This window comes from Mus caroli, chromosome 2, assembly GCF_900094665.2.
Source record: "Mus caroli chromosome 2, CAROLI_EIJ_v1.1, whole genome shotgun sequence".
Lineage (NCBI taxonomy): Eukaryota > Metazoa > Chordata > Mammalia > Rodentia > Muridae > Mus > Mus caroli.
In genome coordinates this window covers 49,972,189-49,979,193 of record NC_034571.1, presented here as the reverse complement: position 1 = coordinate 49,979,193, position 7,005 = coordinate 49,972,189, and the positions used below count along the sequence as shown (strand labels likewise).

The 7,005-nt window shown below is 35.4% G+C and overlaps 1 protein-coding gene across 5 annotated transcripts in view; it reads right to left on the bottom strand.

Annotated features, from left to right (window-relative positions):
• The window catches only part of Galnt13 (polypeptide N-acetylgalactosaminyltransferase 13), a 617,871-nt gene that overhangs the window by 241,961 nt on the left and 368,905 nt on the right, over positions 1 to 7,005 (bottom strand). The window lies entirely within an intron of this gene.

Below are 7,005 nucleotides of genomic sequence, written 5' to 3'. Positions count from 1 at the left end.
AAAAAACCCAAAAACCTAGCTCAAAATCTCTATGGGTATGAATAGACATGAATCTGCAGTTTTAAAGCATGTAAGACTGAGATTATTTATCTCTTGTAAAATTTAAGAAAATAAACTTTCATTGCATTTGAGAGTACAGTCACATATATCCACTTTCAAAGGAAGGTTAGGACTCATAGCTCCTACAATGCCTTGGTATTCTAGACATAAGGGAAAGAATTTGGTTTCCAGTACTTTCCAAACTCGAATGTGTACAAACACCACCAGAGTTTTTTAAAACACAGGTCTAATTTGCTAAGACTAAGACGGAGCCTGAAGTCCTGCTTTGCTGCTGGCATTAAAAGAAGATGGATCAATGAGCAGTTGAACGAAAATTATCACAAATTTTATAATTTATTATTTTTGAAAAAAAAAACAATTTAAATGCGTTTCAAATTCAGATGGGCCAAGATCTTACTCCACAGGCTGTCAATTCAAAAATTCAGAAAGGTTTGATTTTTGTAGTTTTGTAAGTAGGCACCCTGAAAAGGAATACGCAGATGGTCATTTCCTCTGTCAACTTTTCAGCCATTAGATGAGTCTGTCATGCAATTTTAAATCCTCTTTACCACAGATGAGGAAATATGTCTATGGACTTCTGAAGCAGGAGTAGAAGCTTATTCACTATAGGACATGTTTATTGTAAAATACTCGAAGAATTAAAAAAATTAAAGAAATTCCATGAAGTAAAATGAGCCAGATACCTCCTGCCACTTATGATAATATATTATACAATGCAGTACTATTAGAAATATGTTTTTTTTTACACAGGGAAGGCAAAAATATTCAATGAAATACAGGAGGTGAAGAAAATTTAAAAAAATGAGCATGGCCATTAAGACCTTCCTCTTAAAACAATCTAAAATCACATCCAATCAGTGAAATCTTCTAAATACAGTGAGGTAAGAATATCTGTATAGACCATGTATTTAATTTCTCACATTTTTGCCTGAACTTATTTGAAAATGAACTTGAACTCAGTTTTACAATACAATAGATACTGTGCATATAAGAAAAGAAACATGATAGCCTCTCAGCTCTTTCCACTCTGTGGAAATGTTCAAACAGTATCCTTGTGCTTCATCTTCTCACTTCTATCTCCAGGCAGTTCAGCACTAAATGAACTGAGAAAGCCACATCAGTAAATGAGAAATGTTTTTCCACCATTTTCTTCAATACTGCACTATTTGCCTCATCTAAAACTCCCATCAACTTCAGCATGCCAAGTGCAAAATATGGCAGTATAATCATTACCATCACTGAAGCAAATGTATACAAACAATGTGAAGAGTCCAACATTCAACAGCTGACTTAAACCAGTAATAAAACAGTTAATAACAGTGTCATTTTTTAAAGTAATTCAATTAAATCAGAATTTCCTTTTTGGAATTCTAAAGGCCAACTAATAAAATATGAATTTATACACAAAAATCTTAAATAACATTATCTGAGTATGGTATATGATGCCTATTATCTCACCACCTTTGAGTCAGAAGCAAGAGGATTGCCCTGAGTTGGAGGATATTCTGGACTAATTACACAGTAAGTCCCAGGATATCCTTGTCTGCACATTGAGAACCTATGTGAAACAACAATAATGAAGACAGTAAAATGCAATGTAGATGTGTAGCTCCAGTATTTTAAATGATTTTCATTAAGTTTATATTGTCATTGAAAAAAATCACTAATGCTAATTCTATATTCATCTATTCTTTCTACAATGAAAAAAGTCAATCATAATGAGATACTGTATGACAGAGGATTTACAGTCACTCATTTAAAATGTAGTGAATATGTTCATCACTTCTTTTTCCTTACTATAGAGGAACAGCCATTAACCACAGGATGTAAATGTTTTAGTTTTGGAGATGAATTACGGAGTGATCTGTTAGAGGTATGGTGATCAACCATCATAGCATTGGTTGATTGTATGATATTATTTAAGGAATTTGATCATAAGAAAAAAATTTAAAGAAATAAACAAATGTATCCAAGATATGAAAATGAAAACAGAAGCAAAAAAAGTTAACATAAAATGAGGGAATCCTGCAAATGAAAAATGTAGGCTTGTAAACAGGAACTACAGAGACAAGCTTCACCAACACAGTGCAAGAGATAAAAGAGAATCTTAGACACCGACTATACAATTCAAGAAATTCAAACATCATTCAAAGAGAATAGAAAATATAAAAACTATCTGACACAAAACAACCAGTAAATCTGGGACAATGTGCAAAGACCAAACCTATGAATAAGGAATAGATGAAGGAGAAAAATCGCAATCCAAAGTCTAGAAAGCATTTTCAAAAGATCCATAGAATATTCTTCTAATTTAAAGAAAGAGATGTTTATAAAGGTACAAGAAACGTGCAGAAACACCAAATAGATTGGACCATTAAAGAAAATAACTAGAACACATAATAATCAAAACACTAAACATGAAGAATAAATAAAGAGTATTGACAGCTAATACATGAAGGCAAACCTGTTAGAATTACACCTGATAACTCAGTCAAGACACTAAAAGACAGATGAGCTTGTATTAATATGATCCAGATTCTAAGACATCACAGATGCCAGCCCAGTTACTACATTCAGGAAAAGTTTCAATCACTATACATGGAGAAAATAAGATATCCCTTTAAAAAGTCAAATATAAAAAAATCTAGCTATAAATACAGTCTTACAGAAGGTGCTAAAAGTAAAAATCTAAATCAAGGAAGTTAACTACACACATGAAAATATAGGAAATAATAATCTCCCATCAGAAAAAACAAAAGAAGGAAAACACAAACACACATACCACTACCACCACCACCACCCCCACGACCACCACCACCACCACCACCAACTACTACTACTACTACTACAAAATAACAGAAATTAATAATCATTGTTAATTAGTATCTCTCAATATCAATTGTCTCAATTCCCCCAATAAAAAGACACAAATTAACAGAATGGATAAAAAAAAAACAGGACCCACCATCTTTGCTTCATTCAAGAAACATGCCTCCATATTAAGGATATATATTACCTCAGAGTAAAGAAGTGGAAAAAGATATTGCAAATAAATGGACCTAAGAAACAAACGGGTATAGCCATTTTAATAACAAAATGGACAAACCAAAAATAATCAAAAAATAGGGAAGGACACTTCATACACATCACGGTAAGAATCCACCATGATGGCACTTTAATTCTTAACATCTATACCTCAAATACAAGGACATCTACCTCTGTAAAAGAAAAACAACTTCAGCTTAAGTCACACATTGACCTCACACACTGATAATGGGATACATTTTGACCCCGCCTCACCAATGATCAGGTCATCCAGACACTGACATTCTGGAGCTAACTGATGTTATAAACCAAAGATATTTACATAACACTCCACCAAAACACAATAAAATATACATTCTTCTCAGCACATCATGGAACTTTCTGTAACACTGGGAAAAGACTTTTACCAACTCTACATCCCATAGAAGTTCCATATAATGTACTCAAAACAACCTAAATATTAAAAAAAATCAATTAAAAAGGTGTACAGATCTAAGAAAAGAATTCTCAATAAAGGAATCTTAAATCCCTTTGGAAGAAGAAATAGAATAGATTCTACAGTTAGACTGGGGACAGGTAAGAATAGAAGTAGAGGGAATCAGGTCGGGTGGAGGGAAAGAATTTGGAAGATACAGCAGGAATTGGGGGTGTGGTCTAGGGATAGTGTGGACAATTTGTGCAGTGTAAACTTCCTAGAATCTATGAGGGTGTCCTAGTGAGGACTTTTAGTAACAGAAACTCTCAACTGATCATCTTTTGTAGTCAGGCAAGATTTCTAGTGGTGAAAGTGGATTGCATACAGTTGAATTGTTGGCTAAGTAGTTCCCATGGTGACCCTTAAATAATCCAGGCTCATGTTAGGACAAAATGTTGGCCACTAAAAACTGGCAATGGGGCCTCCACTGATGATGACAACATCTACTCAGCTCATTGGATATAGAGAAGTCAAGCTGGGGTAGACATTGAGCTTCACCAATACATTTTAGTCTCTTCAGCATGAGAAGGTATTCTGCAGGTGATGGAAAGAAAAACCAGGACCTCCAGGTAGCCACAAATCCTTCTACCCACCATTGTTCCTGCCTGTAAGTTTTGTTGGGGAAATGGTGGTGCAGAACACATGGGCCAATAAAAGTTTGGTTTAACTTGAGATCTACTCCAGAACATGGAGGTCTTTTTCAACACTCCCTGAAGGGCCAGAAAGTGGAGACTGGCTAGCCCAGAGGCCTAGGTCTTAACTAAACACAAATGGAAAAAAATGAAGGGACTCCTCGTGGAGACCCGTGCCGCGAGTAATTGCTGTGGAGAGCCGTCTGTGCCGCGAGCAATCTCCATTATAAGATGGCGCTGGCCTCCGCTGTGCCTAACTAGTAAACAAGCCTTTTACGAAGGTGTGAGAGTGAACTCACTCCTAGTCACTGCCCATTCTCGGGGCGTAATAGTGGGGTGATGGGCGAGCAACAAATCAGGAGCTGACATGCCATATCAGGTGCTGAAACACCATGGCTGAGGGCTATATAAGCGACTCCATTTTCTGGGGTCAGGGTCTTCCCTCCTGAAGAAGCAATAAAGCTTTTGCCGCAGAAGATTCCGGTTGTCCCGAGTGTGTTCTTGCGGGCGGGGGACAAAAGTTCAGGATAACTCCTAATGTTGCTTTGCTGTATTTATATACTGGTGCCTTATCCAGTAGTCATCAGAGAGGTTTCCTGCAGCAGCAGATGTGAGGGGGTTCAGAGACCTACAGTAGGACATTATGCCAAGAGATAGTTTAAATTGGAAGTCTTTATCAGGTAAGCGAGAGAATCCAAAAAAGGCATGAAGGTCCAAAAAAGGAGGACACAAGGAGAACATGACCCACTAAGTCAACTAAGCAGGCTCACATGGCCTCACAGAGATGGACATCTCAAATATGACCTATACCATGTCATATACATATATGTATTCACTGTTAGCTTGGTGCTTCTATAGGACTCCTAACAGTGGAAGCAGATGTATTTCTCATTCTTTTGTCTACTCTTGAGATACTTTTATTCTTATTAAGTTTCTTTGTCCAACCTTTAATGAATTTTTTTTGGTCTTGCTTTATTATGTCTTGCTTTGTCCTCTCTTAAAGATTTGCTTCTCTGACAAGAAAATGGAGGAGAAATGGATTGGAAAGGAAGGAGATAGGATTTGGTTGTGATGAGGATGGACCTAGGAGGAGCAGAGGAAGGGAAAACTCTGGGTGGGATGTTTCATATAATTGAAATATATTTTCAATTAACTTTAAACAAATTCTGTTGTGATTCCTTGCTCTCTGATTAGATGATAACACACAGAACTTTTAGTAGCACCTGCAGTTTATAAACATAACATTCAGCTATGACATAAAACACCATGAACTTTGTGTAACTACAAGGGAAGAAAATTAACATTATCAAATGAACTACAACACAACTTTTCCTTCTTATAATCTATTTAACTATTCAATAGAGTATAGAAGACAACACCTTTAAATTCACTTCCTATGACATTACAGTTACTTTTTGAATTAGTAACATTGATTTTGTACTGTCTTACGTTTTCTTCACTTCTTTTGAGATTAATTCTCAATTGTTATTTTTTTGTCATTTAATTTATTAGAGGCAAAAACTGAGCTCAGACCTCAGAAATCAAATATTTCTCCTGTAAGTAGTATCACTGATACTTTCCCATAGGGTTCATATGAAGTGCTTTCTAAATAGTAAGGCTCACATAAATTTTATAGAGATTTTGTTCTTCTGCTTCAGTAGAATTTGTATGTGCCCAGTCTTCTGTATTTCTAATGAGATCCTACGGGATGCCAATGCTGCTGGTCCGTGGTTAATACGAGAAGCAAGGTTACTCAAAATGCTCAATTGATGATTAGCAAAACCCAGGAATAGAGTCATTTCTCCAAGATATATTTTGCTTCATCAACTGAAATTTATTTTTTCCTGATTCTTGCTGCATTTTCTATAGATTTTTTTTTGTGGTAAAGCTAAGTAATCTAATAGTCATGAAGAAATGAAGAAATATATTACCATTTGCACCTTTAATATACAGAGCAGATCACATGCAACTTACTTGAAACTGTAACTGAGCAGCTAGGATTCACAACACTAATAAATTCCCCTATGTATCCACGGCAAGTAACACACCCTGACATAACAGACAGAAGATTCTAACACCCAGCGTAATTTCAGATCCACAATATTTAATAAGTATTCATATGGAAGGACATGAGCACTGTAAAATTCATCTTTAGTACTGAAGTTTTCTTTACATTTTATTTTGTCTTTAAAGCTGGCAGAATTTTCAATTGTTTTTTTTTTATTAATAATTCAAAAAACGGAACCAATAGAAATAAGGTTTAGTTGAGTATTGCATTATAGAATCAATAGAATCCTGTCCCTAATACATGGAATACAATCATGAGTGCATGTATGTGCCTCTGTGTGTGTGTGTGTTCATAATAAAAGCTGAATAGTAATTTTACCATTTCTCACCTCAATTTTTCTATTTTACAAATGGGTTAGAAATCACCCCAAACCATAGATCTTACCAAAGGCTGTGGAGAATGTTGTTTCATATACCCACAGAATGAAGCTTGGCATATCATAGTAGATGGATTGCAAACAATGTCAATGTTCACTGAGTTACATAGGTACTTTTCAAAAACCATAAAAATATTTTTCAAATGATATATCCACAATACTATCCTGACTGCAATATATATTAGGGAAACAACAGCACAAAGCTTGTTGGAATAACCAATCGTTATTATATTTGCGTTAAGTCCCACTTCAAGAGTTGGAACTCATACCCTGCATTGCTTGAGTGATAAAGAACTCAAGACGGTGGACTCCAGAAAATCAAATAACCCCATTAAAAATGGGGCTCAGA